Raw genomic sequence first — 17,464 nt, 5'->3', positions numbered from 1 at the left:
TATTTTCCTATTTTTCTTAATATTTTTTGGACAGCAATACTATTTACTAGTGATATGGGAGAGAATGAACTTTCACTTTGCTCTCTAATCCTACATTGACCTCTAAATTCTCATTCTTCCATATTTCTTGCTACAAGTGTATCTAATTAGTGATACTCATCTGGGAGAGATTTTGCAACTGGTACTCCCCACCCAGGGGTTTAGGTAATGTCTGGAGGTATTTTTGGTTGTTACAACTGGAAGGAGGGAGAGGGTATTATTAGTGTTTAGTGAGTAGAAGCCAGGGATATTGCTAACCATACTATAGTGCTCAGGAAAATATCCACATCCCCTGCGCCCCGCCAAGAAAGAATTGTTTGACTCAATGTATCAGTAGTGCTCAGGTTAAGAAACACTGATCTAAATCCTATTCTTCAGTAGTGCATATTAAGAATAAGGTAATTTATTTATTTTTATTTTTAAAAAAGATTTATTTATTTGAGAGAGGGAAAGTGTGGGAGCAGGAGGGGGAGAGGGAGAGAGCATCGGCCCGACATATGGCTCAATCTCACAACCCTGAGATCACGACCTGAGCTGACGCCAAAAATTGGACACTTAACTGATTGTGCCCCCATAATAAGCTAATTAAAAAAATTTTTTTAAGTAGGCTCCATGACCAACATGGGGCTTGAACTCACAATCCAAAGATCGAGAGTCGCATCGTCTACCACTGAGCCAGCAAGGGACCCCCAACAATAAAGTAATATTTTTAATCTTCAGTTGTTCAGCTCTTGAGTTTATTTATGGTTAACTGTAGATTTTGCTGGGATGAGAATGAAATGATTATCAGGGTCCCTACAATGCTGTCAAGGAGTGGCCAGAAGACTGGAGGAAAAAGCAGGAGAAGATGTGTCAAGGAACCCAGGAGGAGAGTATGTGTAAGAGGGAGAGGCCATCATGATTATTAAGTGCTTTCCCTGAGGCCGAGACAGGCAGAACCGGAAAAGAATTGTTCAGATTTAACATCTGTGACTTCCCTAATGACCTTCAGAGGCATCTGGGTTAGAAGATGAAACCAGAGCAGATTCCCTTGAGGAGCAAATGAATATTGAAGAAGTGGAAGCAGTCAGATGGTTTCTGTGTCTGGTTGTTGAGGGGAAGCACCAGAGCAGACCATAGCTAGAGGGGGGGCGGGAAAGGGGGAGGATGAACACATGGGGGTAATAAAACGGAGCAGCCAGGAGACAGGGGATGCCTGAGGAAGAGTCACAGAAGGGCAAATGTCTGAGGTAAGGGCCCTGAGGAGGTCTAAGGGAGAGGAAATCCAAAGCACAGTCAAAAGCATTGAATTTGCTCAGGAGAAGGGCTTTCTCTTGGGAGTGAGGAAGGGGGTGGGGTGGGAGGGGGAGAAAGCCTGCAGATGCCAGTGGGTTTGTATAGCAGAGGCCTCCTAGAGTTGTGGGGAGGAGGGAGAGGCGGCCGCTGCAGACCTCCCTTCGCAGCTTCCTCTCTGACTTGCTGAACTTCACCCTGCAGCCACTTCCTGAGACCTCAGAGGGAAAAAGGTGGTTGGGGGAGGGAGCCTGAAAGCCCCCTGAAAATTGAAATCAAAACCCAGTGGGGGAGAGAGAGTCAAAGAAGAGCCGTTCCATTAGCCTCGCTTTTCTTATTTTCTTTCTTTCCTCCAATTTGGCCTTACATTTTTTTTTTAAATTGAAATATATTTGACAGGTGGTACTGTGTGAGTTGAAGGTTTACCTACCACCTGTCGATCTGATACATTCATGCATTGCAGGGTGATTGCCATTGTAGTAGCCAGTACCTCTAGCACCTCACGTAGTTACCCTTTCTTTTTTGTGGTGGACGGGATAATTGAGATCTAACCTCCTAGCAGGTCTGACGTTTACGGATACAATATTGTCGTCTACTACAATCACTGTACTGTACATTGGTCTTCAGGACTGGCTTATCTACTAGTTGCAGGTTGGCCTTACCTTCTTTATACGGTTTCTGAATAATTTCTGGGAGGGAGAAATCTGGTCACTCACCTCTGCAACCGAGTCAGCCTAGAAATTTCAGGCTCTCACATTCTGTTGTCCCCAGACTGTCCTCCAGATGTCAGGTAAAGGTCAGCAGGGAGGGATGGGGGCCCTCTTGCTTCCTACTTCTTTCTTGCCTCTCTGACCAAATTTCTAGAATCATTATCACGTGTGTCAGGTTTTTCTTCAAAACTTAACATTTCCCATGCGTGGTGTGAAGTAAGCCTGCTGCCTTCCCATAACTGCCGAGAGTTCGGTACCTTAGATGAGAACCCATTTTAGACTTGGCTGCATCATTTCTAGTGCCTAGATTTTGGCAAACAGCATCTCTTTCACCAGTGCTTCAGAAAGCGTGATCACTAAGTGAGATGTTGTTTGCATCCCAAGCTCTTGGAATTTCCACGAGTACTTGAATGGCCCATAGAGACAACGGGATGGAACATTTGGAATAGAGAGCATCCTGGGGTGCCCAGAAAAGGGTGGCCCTCAAAGCATCCACCTGCTTCGCTTCCTTCTAAGAATGCCTTGAGAATACTTTGCTTCACTGACTTGAGTTTTTTTTCTGAAATGCTTCAAGTACTCACCTCTAGCCACAGGCCCTACCACAGAGGAAGCTTGGATGTTTTATTTGAGCATCTCTCATTCCTGCAAAGGTTTTAAAGTTATTTTACCCACTGGTAAAGGTAATAAACAGTGATATTCAGATAGTGCACATTTAAGCTTGCCTTTCCTCACTACATAAAAGCACATGCTAATGGTCGCTGGATAATTAAAATTAAACCACATTCAATAGATAAACAAATTAAAGTAGAGCAAACTGTGTACATGCCTCCCTAAACAGCACGCACATTGTCAGAAAGGGCAGCTCTAATTATTCAAGGATATAGCAGAGCTATTGAAGGAGCTATTGATTTTTTTTAAGATAAGAAGCTGTCTTCAGTATTAATGGGTAGTATTTGTTTACAGGCCAAATTCTCTGTAGTACTCGAGGAATTAAAAAGGAAACTGGATCAAAGCTACCTAAACTTTACACACTAATCAGGACTCACCAATCAATAGATCACGATCGCCATTATATTTAACATTTAGTTTTAATTACAAACTAATACATGAATTTATTTCCTTTGTAAATATTAATATATTTCTAACCATTCCCAGATATTCACCCTTTCTTCCGAGGTAATACCAATAGGTTTGGTGTGGACACTTCAGATGGTTTCTAATGAATTTTAAATACATTTACATGTATTTACCCATACATATTTTACAATGTTGTATTGTGGATTTTTTTGTTTGATGAATTGTTTTTTGGTGTCTAACATAAATGAGATTGTTCTATACATACCTTTCTCTAAATTGCATTTATCATTCAATAATACGCCTTAGTGATTTTTAGTAATGGTACATAGAACTCTATCTCAGGATTTCCCTCCATTTTATTTCCTTTCTCTTTTTAATATATTTGTATCAAAGCAATAAATGTCTTTGATTAAAAAATCAAAAGATCTGAGAAAGGTGGATAATAAGATGCAACATTCTGCACCATGGTCACCATTCCACTTGTCAGAGGCAACCACTCTGAGCAGCTGCCTGTGGTTATTAACTCCCGATGTCTAAATAATTCATGCCTGGATCATTAGTAATTGGTTATCAGTTCAGACACTATACTGATTTCCTGCTTGATGGAATATGGTCACCCTTACTCACACGTTAACACCTTTTCTCCCCATCTTTCCCCAATATGGCCCTAACATTACATTTAGTTTCTCTGTTAGACTCTTTTATATATAATAAAGTACTTACACCTTTATGTTGCTGCCTCTCCCTTCAGTTTTCCTTGTCTTTTCACTCTTTCAAAATTTACTTCAACTTATTTCTGTGTGCAGTAAGACTGGTAGGTTAGCAGGGATGGCTTCACAGGACCCCTGACTCAGAAGGGCGCCACCTTTGGTTTAATATTCTGTGTCCCTTGTGTTGAAATGATTAATAATTTTTTCTTTGAATTTGTGTTTTGTAACTCAAGTTCAGTGGGGTACTGGTGCATACGTAGAGGCTTATAGCATCAGTTCAAGGGGTCCCACCTCCTTCCCAGGACACGTTTTCTGAGTCACAACTTTATGCCCTGTGGACCCCAGCTTCAAGCACCTTGTCATGGTCTGGTGATCCTTGGGACCTAACCCTCGTGACAGTGACTGGGTTGTATGTATGCATACTATGTGTGTGCGAGGTGGGGGTTGGAGGGTGACAAGTAGGGGGCATCTTTCATTGTTGCCCACGATCACCAGAGGATTCCTGGGCATAGATGTGGGGAGGGTTGGGGTTAGGCGTATACCCTAGATAGCTCCATAGTGCCGACTTAGGCAACTTTGTAGGGGGCATTTCAGCAAAGTGAGTTGGGAGTGCTTCTTGCCCACCGACTATCGGGGAATTTAGCGCATCTCAGCATAGGGGTTACCGTTTTTTTTGCCACCTGTTCTTCCTGGACCTTCCCTGCCCCTGGACTTGAATTCTAATTTACACTGGGTCTCCCAAAGTACGTAGTCAGCCCTGAGTGTAGATAATGAGATAATGAGATAATGAGAAAAGGAATCACTATGTCATTATGTCTTTAAAACTTAAATGTACACCTTACTAGGTTCTCCAAAGCGGTTGCTCTTATTTGAGTTTACTACTAGAATTCTTCACACCTTTACCTCAGTTGTTAACATTACTATTTAAAAAAATTTGGCCATTCTTATGATTGGAAAATGGCCTCCTATTGTTTTACATTATCTTGCTTTACATTACCTTGTTTTACATTACCTAGCAAACTTAACTACCTTTTCATATATTAATCAGCCTTTTGTATGAATATTTTGTGTTCAATCCTTTGTCTTTTTCTTTGTGGGCTGTGTATTTGTGTGTATATATGTATGTGTGTATATATATGTGTGTGTGTATGTTTGTATATGTAGCTAATATTTGCCAGACAGTGTTTTAAGTTAAAGAATATTAACTCATTTCATCATTGCAGTAACATTGCAAGTTAATGACTTATCATCCTCATTTTACAGATGAAAAAAATTAGGTTACTGAGAGGCTAAGTAATGTGAAATTTGTTGTAAACATTTTCTCCCTATTTTTGATTTGCATTCTACCTTTATTTATTCTTTTGTCTCACTGAAAATTTAAAATATTGATCTTAAAACATTTATCAAATGTTTTTAATGTCTTTTGGTATTTCATATATTTTTAAAAAGCTTTCCAAATCTGAAGTCTATATACATTTACTATTAGATTTCTAAACATATCTATATAATTCTGCTTTTTTAATTGAGATTTTAGATTAATCTTGAATTTTTTTGTGAAAATTTTTACTTTTTTTAAAAAAGTGAAATGTAAATCGTTCCTATAGTTCATCTTTTTTGAATAGTCTACTTTTCACCCAATGATTTAAATGATGCCCATGTCATTCTCCAGATTCTCTATTCAGTGTATTCTTTATTTGGGAGCTCTTTCTTTTTTTCCTTTTTAGTTTCACACTGTGAGTTATTTGTAGCTTGGGATATGTTTGGATATCTGCCCTTTATTTTTCTTTTTCAAAATTGTCTTGCATGTTGTGGATTTAGTTTTCTCTATGAAATTTAACATCAGGTTACCAGGTTTGGTGAAAAGTCCAGTTGTGAGCTCTACGTGGATTGCTTTGAAATTATATTATTGGGGGGCTGTTGACATATTTATTTTTATGAGCATGGTATACTTCTATATTTATATGGATATTTTTTACATCTAGAAATATAAATAATAAAATGTTAAATATGAAATACAAATAAACATACTAATATAAGAGAAAAATATACCTTTTAAAATGAAGATCTTGCATGTATTTGTAGAGTCTTATTTTTATCTAGGTATTCGATAGCAGTTGCTATTGCAAATGACATTGTTTTTCCTATTACATTTTCTAACTTGTTATGGGTGGTATATAGGGTAATTGTGGGATTTTTGCTTGCTGCTCTGATATCTGACCACCTTTTTTCTATAGTTCAATTAATTTTTAAGCTGATCCTTATATTGATAATCTTCAGTGAGTGTTGCCATCCAGATCTTCCTTTTCAGTGACTTGCTGTGATTTCTACTATAGGCAGCAAATCCTTCTGAAATTTATTGTCACAGAATTGCCTCTCAAGGACTTCACAGTCAACATATCTGCCCTTACTACCAAATTGGTACCACATGTTCTCTATTCAATGCCTGGGTTTGTCAGTGTACCGATATGTTAAGAGTAATTTAATTCCTGAATTATATTCTGGAATACTTAGTCACCCATCCTGCCAAACAAAGACACTTGGAATAATGTTTTTCCATGGTTCTTAGCAAGTTCATTGCTAAATGTTTCTATTTAAATTTGGTTTACTTGGGCTAAAAAATAGGACCTAGTTTAGGGCAAAGCAGAAAATAACCTTTAAGATAGCTTCAGAAATAAGACATGAAGTTAATTTAGGTGAATTCTTTGATGACTTGGTTGTGGGAATAGAGTTGCCCCCCAAAATGCAGCATACTCAATTAAATTTAAACTCAGATGAATAACAAATAATCTTTTAGTTTAAGTATGTCCTATGCAAAATTTGGAATATACTTATACTAAAACACTATTTGTTTATATAAATTTAACTGGATGTCGTGTGTTTTTCTTTGTTATATCTGGTGACCCTGTCTCGGAAGGCATTGTGAGCAGACATGGTGTGTACATACCAGTATCAGTGTGATCATCTATTCTGATGAAGGAAGTAGCAGAAAACAGAAGAGAACCATGTTCAGACAAAAGAGCTTTCAAGACTTTATACATTACTCTGTTCAGGGTTTGAAAGATTACTTTTTCAGCTTCTCTCTCCAACTTAAGCCCTTAGGAAAGTGTGTGTGTGTGCGTGTGTGTGTGTGTGTGTACATACATACATAGATACATATACACATACATATATATGTACACTTTCTGCCACTTTGGGGTTTAAATGTTTGCTTGGTTTTATTACAGTTTTTATTTTTATTTATTTGAAAGATTTCATTTATTTATTTGACAGAGAGCAAGAGAACACAAGCGGGGGGAATAGTAGAGGGAGAATCAGGCTCCCTGCTCTGCATGTGGGGCTCAATCCCAGGACCCTGGGATCATGACCTGAGCCAAAGGCAGATGTTAACCTGACTGGGCCACCAAGTTGCCTCTCATTATAGTTTTTAATATGGATAACTGAAGTGATGAAAAAACTAGAAATCATGGACCTGAATTTTAGGATTACCTCTGTGACTATATAATGATGCAACTATGGTAGTCATTAAATTGGGACTGTTCATAAACATACTGGTTTTCCTTGTTTAAGGTAAATGGTGGGATAGCACTTCCCAACCCAAGAGTCATGACTTGGTTTGATTAATAAAATAAAAGATGACTAGAAACCTTATTTTTAAAGAAGATTTTATTTATTTATTCATGAGAGACAGAGAGAGAGGCAGAGACACCAGCAGAGGGAGAAGCAGACTCCATGCAGGGAGCCTGATACAGGACTGAATCCTAGGACTCCAGGATCACGACCTGAGCCAAAAGCAGAAGCTCAACTATGAAGCCACCCAGGCATCCCATGACTGGAAACTTTAAAAGCCAAAGTTCCATTTGCTATGTCCCTACACCCACCATATTGATTTTGGAAACATGTTAAGATGGAATCTTGGATATCTTGAGTCTCTGAATGACTATGATGAATTGAGGTGCCCCTTCAGATCTACACTGAATATGTAGTGTGAATGAGAAAATTTAAAATAGCAATTTTAAGGCTGTTTGTTACTGCTGTATCACATCATCCATGTTGACAGAAACAATTAGTGGGCACTGAAATGGAGATTGCTGCGTTAGAGCCTATACTATGTGGCTTTAGCCTGTTGGTTGGGTGCCAGTTGGTGGAAGACTGTTACTAGAGGCCAGATAAACATTAAAAATTCTTCTGTGATAATTTGGAAGGCAGTTATTGTAGCAACTTAATCTCTAGAAGAAGAGGTACAAAATAGAATGTTAATAATGTGTTGGTTGTTTTTTACTGTTTACTGTTTCAAGATACTTAAAAGATGAATTCAGACACGAACTGACCAATTTGCCAGCAAGAATAATAGACAAAGTCCGTAAATTAAAGGAATTGTAGCATTGAAAGAGAACTTTCCCCCAGTATCAAAGAGTAAAGAAAATATTATTTTTTTCTAAGTTATTGAGGTCTTGTGCTTCCAAGACTGATTTGTTGACTTTCACTTCTCCTTTACTTATTCTGTGAAATGGGGTTAGTATACTTGCCTTGTGTACTGCACAAGAGAATTGTAAGAATCATGGATTGTTCATTGGTATACATTTATTGAACATCTTTTATGTGCTAAGCTTGTGCTAGGCTTTAGGAAATTGAAGCTGATCTTTTCGTATATACTGTGTGATTATTAAACATAGTGGGCTTGGGGATCCTTGGGTGGCTCAGCAGTTTAGCGCCTGCCTTTGGCCCAGGGCGCGATCCTGGAGTCTCAGGATGGAGTCCCGCGTCGGGCTCTTGGGATGGAGCCTGCTTCTCCCTCTGCCTGTGTCTCTGCCTCTCTCTCTCTCTCTCTCTCTCTCTCTCTTCTATCATAAATAAAGAAATATTTAAAAAAAAAACCATAGTGGGCTTTGCCTCACAAAGGAAGCTCAAGTCACCCAGCATTGAGTGGGAAGCTGTCAAAGAATTGCTAGAAGAGATGAGGTGCACTGAATACCTGAGAGGCATGTCTAGTCAGAGACCGTACTGAGAATGGTAGAAAAAGGAATAAAACAGGGAATCCGTAAGTGCCTGTGGGGCAGTGGTGGTGAGTATGATTGGGGTGGGGGGATCAGGGAAGACACTACTAGTCTCGTGTATGCTAAATCAAGGGATTGACCTTTTAAAAATCAAATCCTAAGTCATCAAAGGATTTTAAATATGGAGAGAAACAGAATAAATGTTGCCTTTTTAGAAATACCACTATGGCAACAGTAGAGGGTAGTTTGGAGGGGGAGAAATTACTGAATAAAATTGAGGTAATATAGGGAAAATAGTGTGGTGGCGGTAGGGATGGAGAAAGGAAGAGAAACATTTGAGAGAGATTTAGGAAATACTATCACCAAGATTTGGGCACTGATTGACTCTGAGATCTTTGGTGTAGGTGTAGGTGGATGAGAGGTGGTGCTTCTGTGGATGGAATTTAAGAAGGGAATGATTTCATTCATTTCATGATTTCATTGAGGGAAATGTTATACAGTGTTGTCCATGTAGAATTTGCCATTTGTATTTGTCATACAGGAAGAAAATCTCAATAAATAATTGGCTTTATATGACTTGCTCCTAGACCCAAGGTCTGGGCAAAAACCAGAGCTACCAGAGTCATTACCATCCAAGAAACAGATGAAACCTGGGTTTTGTTGAGGTTATCTAGAGAGAGGGATAAGGGCACAGGGCCAAGGATGAAGCCATGGGGAACATAAATATTAAATCATATATAACACCTGACTTTTATGGTGTACCTACCATGAACCAGGTTCTGTGTAGAAGATTTACATAGATTATTTTACTTAGTTTTGAGTAATCCTATGAGACAGCTGCTGCTATCATACTTGTTTTATAGAGGAAAAAACAGAAACAGAATGTCAGAGGTAGCTTGCCCAAGGTCATGGAGCTGGTAACTGGGGATTCAAACTCAAGTGATTCCAGAATCAGCAGGCTGAATCACTGCATTTAGGGAGTGAGCCATAAAAACAACAGGAAGGTGTGACCCAGGGGGTAGGCAGAAATTTGAATGGGGCCAGGGGTAGGGAGGGATGGTGGGGGGTGTGTACCAGAAATGAACAGAGAAAAGATTGTCAAAGAAAACTCACTGAGGGAAGGATTATGTGCTGAAAGACTGAATGCTGTGGCGACATCAAGGAAAGAAATGTGTAAATGTTTCTCATGGCTGAGGCAATACTACTGAATACCCATGAGGGGGAAGACAGTAGTCAGTGAGTTGAGTGGGGACCATAGAGAATAAGGTACAGGTATAGAGTGTGAACTGCTTTCTAGGACACTCCAGGCCATGATGAGCTGAGATTTGGAGTGTAAATGTGGGCTGTTTTGTTTTGATGTTTAAAGGGACAGATGTGATTGTGTTTAGAGGCTTAACAGAATCAGAAGGGCAAAGAGGGAAGAGAGAAAGATGGTCGAAATGGGGAGAATGAGTCCAAGAAGCAGGTAAATGATCAGCTTGGATTGAAGAAAAGGCACTTCAACTGAGAAAGGAGAGAAAGAATGAAGGAATTTCAGACTCAGGAAAGCTTGCCGAGGAAGAATAGAAGGTTAAGCTATTTCTCCTACAGACAGAAGCATTTTGAGGGAAACAAAAACTGTGCATACACAAATTAAACCTTTTAAGGATTGGTAGTATTGAATTCTTTTCAAGTTACCTGATAGTTAGAACAAGTAAATTTCAAACATTTGTGAATCTCTGTCTGTCTGTCCCAGATTTTTCTTTTTCTTTTCAATCTGTACATGGGTTTTTACATTATGACTACATTTGAATATGGACTTGGTTATAGTCAAGGGGAATTGCACTGGCTGCTCATGCTATAGGTTTAGATGAAATTAAAAGATTTCAAAGAGTAAACCCTGTGTATCCCCTCTGGGTACACGTCCCTCACTCGGTCTGCCCTGTGCCCTTCTAATGCTGCACTGATGCCTGACATAGGAAACCCTGTGTCTTAGCTCAGGCTCCTATAACAAAATACCATTAACTAGATGGCTTAAATAACTGCTATTTCTTACCATTCTGGAGTCTGGGAGGTCCAAGATCAGGGATCTGGCAAAGCTGGATTTAAAAAAATTTTTTTTAAATTTTATTTATTCATGAGAGACACAGAGATACAGGCAGAGGGAAAAGCAGGCTCCCCTCAGGGAGCCTGATGTGGGACTCGATCCTGGGACTCTGGGATCATGCCCTGAAAGGCAGATGCTCAACCATTGAGCCACCCAGGTGTCCCAAGGCTGGATTCTCTTGATGCCTTTCTTCCCGGATTGCAGATGATCCCAGGATCATAAGCTCTCTGACCTGTTCTTTTTTTGGGGAAAGTGAATTGGGATGGTGAAGGATAGCTGGATCACTGCCTTTATTTTTTTATCTTATTTTATTTAAATTCAATAAATTAACATATAGTGTATCATTAGTTTTAGATGTAGAGTTATTCATTAATTGCATATAAAACCCAGGGCTCATTACATCACGTGCCCTCCTTAATGCCCATCACCCAGGTAGCCCATCCCCCCACCCACCTCCCCTCCAGCAATCTTTAGTTTGTTTCCTATAATTAAGAATCTCTTATGGTTTGTCTCCCTCTCTGAATATGTCTCATTTTATTTTCTCTCCCTTCCCCTATGATCCTCTGCTTTGTTTCTTAAATTCCACACGAGTGAAACCATATGGTAATTGTCTTTCTCTGATTGACTTATTTTGCTTAGCACAATGCCTCTGGCTCCATCCATGTCATTGCAAATGGTAGACTTCATCTTTTTTGGGCTGAGTAATATTACATTGTGTATATATAGACCATGTCTTCTTTATCTATTCTGTCAATGGACATCTGGGCTCTTTCCATAGTTTGGCTATTGCCATCTCTGGTCTCTTCTTATAAAGGCACTAATCTCATCACAAGGACTCTATCCTCATGATGTCCTCTAAACCTAATTACCTCCAAAAGGTGTCACCTCCAACTGCCATCACATTTGGGGTTAGGGTTTCAACATGTGCATTTTGGGGAAGATACAGATATTTAGTCCATAGCACCTGTAATCCTGGAAGACTTGTTTCCTTCTGAATAACCCCTGTTCCTTTTTTTTTTTTTTTAATATTATCTTGTTAAATCAGAATCTTGGTGATTTATACCTACTCAAAAGGGTTTAGGTGATTTTTTATTTAAAAAAATACTGTATTTATTTGCTTATTCTATGTGAAAACCCATTTGTCTTTTTAAATCATAAAATCTCCTTTCTCTGACCTAAAAAGTTACAAGATACATACGTACTTGCCCAAATTTAGCAGAACACATAACTTAATGAACAGATGCCTCTTTTTAACCCTTTAGTTCTCTTTAACCATTAACCTCTTGGGTAGGCTTTTTGTTAATGTTAAAATTTTTGCAATGACCTCACAGAGATTTTAATTTTCTTTAGGCAAATTTCCTAAAATCTGAAGCAGGGGCTTTATTGAATACTGACTGCCTGCCTGTTATTTCTTTAGAAAGCTGTTTTCCAGTCTGCTGTTGTGTGTCAAAATAGCACTCTTATCAGCTGAATTATTGAACAGTTTGGGGGTGACTAGGGAGCTGGACAACATGCTCCAGAGAGGCCAGTTGGCATTTGGGAGAGTGGAGCCTCAGGCTACCTGGTGACAGACAAGGTTGCTCCAAATGAGAGCTGTTTTCCAAGCTTGTTGCTGGCACATCCATAATGTCTGAATGATCCATGATGAGTATGTTCATGTCTTGAGATGACAAAGACAGTCTGAAAATTCAGTTATACTATTTGATAGGAAAGGCCATTTTGGAAGAGGATTTTTTTTTTTTTTTTTTGGAAGAGGATTTTGAGCTGCCTTTTCACTCACAGAAGTAAATTACTGTATTTATTTCAGCAAAAAACACTTCCTACCTCAACTGAGACTATTTATTCTACTGTGATAAATACTTAAAAAGTTATGGCCATGCTTTACCCCTTCCTCTCAGCCAAGCATGTTTGGTAGGCTCGGTAGTCCAATGTGCCTTTGGGAACCACTTGTGACTCAGTGTGATGGTGTGGAAGGGCTGGGAGGACAAAACTGAGACACTGGGTATTGAGTCCAACTCTGCCACTAAGTAGCTTGAGACCTTGTACAAGTCATTTAGCCTGTGTGGGCCTCAGTCTTTTCTTCTATGAAAAAAGGAATTGGATTGCATGAAAGTAAAAGTTGCTTTCTCAGTGTACAGTTTCATGGATCCTGTATAGCTAGAACACTTAGTATTACGCATTTTAGCAAAAAAAATGCAGGAAACTAACAAAAGTGATATTTGAGTTAATAGGGAGGTTAAATTCGGCTTCCAAAAGATAAATTATAATAGGAGGACTCATTTGGGGGGTCTTGGTATATTGATTTTTCTTCCGGAATGCTATATATGGACAATGACTGGATCACATAGGAATGTATATGATGGAGTTAGTGTCCCCAAGAAGTATCAATTTAATTTTTTATCTGCTCCAAGTTTTTTATTGTGTTTCTTTGTAAAGCTAAACTAGAGCAACTGAATGCCCCTAAATTGCATTGGAATCTCCTTTCAAAATAAAGTCCTGGAAAAAAAAAAAAAAAGAAACTCCTGGCTCCATATAGGATAATTATTTTGAGTTGGAGTAGACCTCTATTGAGACCAGTGGCCTTTCGGGCTCCTCAGCTACTCCATGAAGATTCTGGCCATACATCAGCTGGTATGTTTTAAGGTCTCTGAACCCTTAAAGAACTGGAAGCATTTAGTAGCTTTTCAAACTTACCACCATTGTATGAGATGAAGTATAACATGGAGGTTAGTAGCATAAACCCTGGAGTTTGACTTTCCAAATCTAATTCTGGTGTCACCCTTACCAAGTGAGCTTCATAAATCCCTCAGCTTCTCTCCTCTAAAGTTTGGTTATCCGAAAATTAGAAATCATGGTGATGATTCAAAGAGTCAGTATATTATAAGGATTAAACACACTTATATATTGAAAGGGCTTATAATAAATAATTCCTGGCACACAGCAAGTGATATCCAAGTGTTAGTTATTATTATCGTTAATGTTAGTTACCTCATCACTATCATCATTAATCCTCAGGATTTATTAACAAGTACTTGAGCAAAACAATATTGAGAAAGGACTTTGTGAAAGACTGAGAGTTTGTCCATTCTTTCAGATAGTCTGAACTCTGTCCCATTGGTCAAATCACATCTGCAGATAACTAGAATTGTGGAGCCTGTATTGATGGTGTTTGTTGTCTTAGGGAAGTTAATACACTAGGGTTTTCTTTCTTGTTCATATCATGGTCTAACTCAGGTCGAATAGCTCCCCCTTGGAGATCCTCATCTGAGCTAAGGATAGAGCCTCATTGCATTGTGTGGCATTGCCATTTTCAACATGAATCTTGGCAGTCAGTGAAAGAATAAAGCAAGGTTTAGATGGGAGGTGCCCTGCTTTGTACTAGCCAGAAGCCGACCCTGTAGCCCCAGCCTAATTTCATACGGTTAGGACATGTAGAGTTTCTGTATATACAGAAAGAGGAAATGAGGGTGTGGTGACCTGTTACATATGGTCCTGTGGACTCCTTTTTACAGGGCTCTGATCAAGTCAATATAAGAAACCGTTCAATGCCACATTGTCTTATTTTTGTTGTATAGATGCTATTAATCAGTGTTTTCTTCATGTGAATCCCCAGTGCAATGCTAAATCTGATCTTAGTTTAAGAATAGTTATACCCCTCCTAGGGAAATGGTTATAATTCTTATGGAAATGGAATTGAGATCAGATTTCCTTTTTAAGTCATCAGGACACTAGAAAATTAAGAGCCAAAACTTTGCCCGTTTGTAACAACCACATTCCTTGCTTAGTTTCATGCCCCATAGAATTAGTTTCCTTATTCTTTTTTCTTTCAAAGTGAGTTCATGTTATTTTTGTTGTATTTTATAAATCCTGATATATAAAAGTAAATCTTTTTTTTCATTTTGGAACAAAATGAAATAAATAGGTAAACACACTTCTTTATGTAGAGGCATCTCATGGAAATCATTATCACAGAGATTTCCTTAAGTCATTTGAGAGGTAAACACTCCCGTCAGTAATAATGGCTTATGATACTTTGATAGTGCTTGTCGGAAGGTAGGTATAGACCCCATGGTGAGGCTTATCAGAACACCTCCAGTAGACTTGGTACAGACAGATAATTCTGTAGTAATGTACTCTTTCACTGCAATATTATCATAACTCTATCCTCTCTTTGTATTCTTATAGGGTGTTTGATTTTTTATCTCAAATGTAAATATTTATCTAAGAAAAGAGAGTTCCTTCTCAGAATATTGGGTTACCATAATACAGTTCAAGTTTCACATGTTGAAATGAAGAGTAGTTCTTGGGCTGAGCCGGGTGTCTTCCTGGCCTGAGAGAAGACAGGTACAAGCCTGCTATGGACAGTGTCTTTTTTCTTTGGGACAAACATTGATTTTTATCCTAAGAAGATTTTATGTTCCTCTCTTTATTTTCCTCTTCTCCCTGTCCTCATTTTCCTTGGCAAACCTAGTGTCCTGCTGTCTAAGGAAGGACAGAATGCTAGAGAGGGAATGCACTATGAAAGGCAAGTGCTTAAACTGTGTCTTGTCTTTTTCACTCTGCATGTTTGGTGAATTTGAACTGGGAATTGGAAAAGACTTAACTGGCTTAGCTAACGCAGTTATGCAGAGTTCACAAGTGGAGAGAGGACACATATTTACTTTAAAGACAAGACAGATAAGCGTGGTTGAAAGATGGTGTATTCACAATTAGTTTCCCTTGGGCCCAGATCCCATTACCTGAGCCTCCAGCCATTTTGTGATTCACTTGTACTGTTCTCTTACAGAGGTCTTGTGAGTTAGATGATGTGGTGGCCAGCCTCTAGAATGGCCCCCGGCATTCCCCACCTGTGGTAGTCCTACCCTTGTATGGACCCTTCTGATGTAGTACCAGGGCTGGTCTATGTGGAAAACAGCATAGGGCAGAAATGAGGGTAATTTACTTCTGAGATTAGATTACAAAAGACCACAACTTCCATCTTGGGTGTTGACTCTTTCTCACTCTATTTCTCGTGGATCTCTTGCTCTCTAGGAAGTAGGCTGCCAAGTTGTTAGTAGCCCTATCCAGAGGCCCATGTAGAAAGGAACTGAAGTCTCAGAGCGTAAGACCCGCCAATGACAACATAGGTGAGGGTGGACGCACATTCTCTTACATCATTTGAGACTTGAGATTACTATAGCTGAATGTTTGATTATAATCTTGTGAGAAAACTTAAGCCAAAACCCCCCACCTAAGCTTCTTGACTTAGATTCTTGACTATCAGAAAGTTTTGGGATAATGAATGCTTATTTTAGTTTCCTAACTTTTATGGTAATTTGTTGCACAGAAATAGATAACAAATACAGATGAGATAGAATGAATATAAATCTTTTCTCCCAAATATCAGAAAATAATTCATTGGGTTTTCTTAAACATTGTAAGATACCTGACTTTTCTTTCTACTTCAATTTCTTTGCTCTTTTCTGCCTTAATAAATATACTTATCACCTGACACAGTGAAGGAAATTAGATTCTCTACTAATGTTGAAAGCCATTTGATAGGATCTTTGGAGTGGTGATTGAAGAGATGAGATTGCTCCCGATGCTTAGTGTGGAAAGAATTTCCTCCGACAAATCTTGAAGTAATGGTCATTATTAATTATCATCTAGTCAGCTCCCTTTTCTCCCCCGCCTTCTTCTGGAGATTGAGAGGCGCATCTCTTCTAGTAAAATAAGCATTAAGACAGAATCTGCTTCTGCCTTAAAGTTAGCTTTTTCTCTCTACAAATTTTATTTTCTTCTTTTAGTATTTAGGATAATGAACAGAGAACACTATTCAGGATCCAGACATTCTGCCTTAAATTTTGCCAGGAGATGCTGCAGAGAATCAGTCTCACTTCCTCCTTTTTTTGAAATACAAGAGTCGAGTAGTAAACTCCCTTGAGACAACTGGAGCCCAGTGTCCATTTTAATATTCTATTGGAGTGAAAACTCTTTAATATTTTACTAACGTTTTAATTCAGAATACATGAATTTGTCTTTTGTATACCATGATAAACATAATTTTACTTTATCTTAAAAACTCAGATGATATTACTCTAAATTAATAAAATGAGAAAGTACTAAAAGGATCTGTGATTTACCAAAGTTCCCCTCTATTTCCCATCTTCGTTCTAGGCTTTTTTTTTTTTTTTCTTTTCCCACAAGAGTAGGCAGTAAGTTGAATTCAAATCAATTTTCTATGTATGGAGAGAATGGCTTTCATACATTAAGGATGGCCCAAGATAAAGAGGTCCTGTGAAATTTCTTAAATGGGGGTCATTAATTCTCTGTAATAATGAGTATAGGTTTTAAACAGCACAAAACAATTTGGACAAGCCTATGCACTTCTATTACTATTTAATAAAATTTGTTTTACTTAAAATAACCCTTCTGCTAAAACTGAATAGTTCCCCTTTATCTCGGACTACACAGCATTATCATATGACATGGCAAAAATATTCAGAGTATGTTTCAGATTCATGCTGTATAAATGAAGCAGACCCAAGAAAATCACTTTTATTTGAATCTGCCTGAATTTGTTCAATCTGTCTTCAT

The 17,464-nt window shown here is 38.5% G+C and overlaps 1 long non-coding RNA gene across 2 annotated transcripts in view; it reads left to right on the top strand.

The window, feature by feature from the left end:
* LOC111097752 overlaps positions 1–17,464 on the top strand; it is a 170,859-nt gene that overhangs the window by 147,557 nt on the left and 5,838 nt on the right. The window lies entirely within an intron of this gene.

The sequence above is a fragment of the Canis lupus genome, chromosome 10 (assembly GCF_011100685.1).
Source record: "Canis lupus familiaris isolate Mischka breed German Shepherd chromosome 10, alternate assembly UU_Cfam_GSD_1.0, whole genome shotgun sequence".
In the NCBI taxonomy this organism is placed as follows: domain Eukaryota; kingdom Metazoa; phylum Chordata; class Mammalia; order Carnivora; family Canidae; genus Canis; species Canis lupus.
This window is presented reverse-complemented; position numbering and strand designations above follow the sequence as displayed.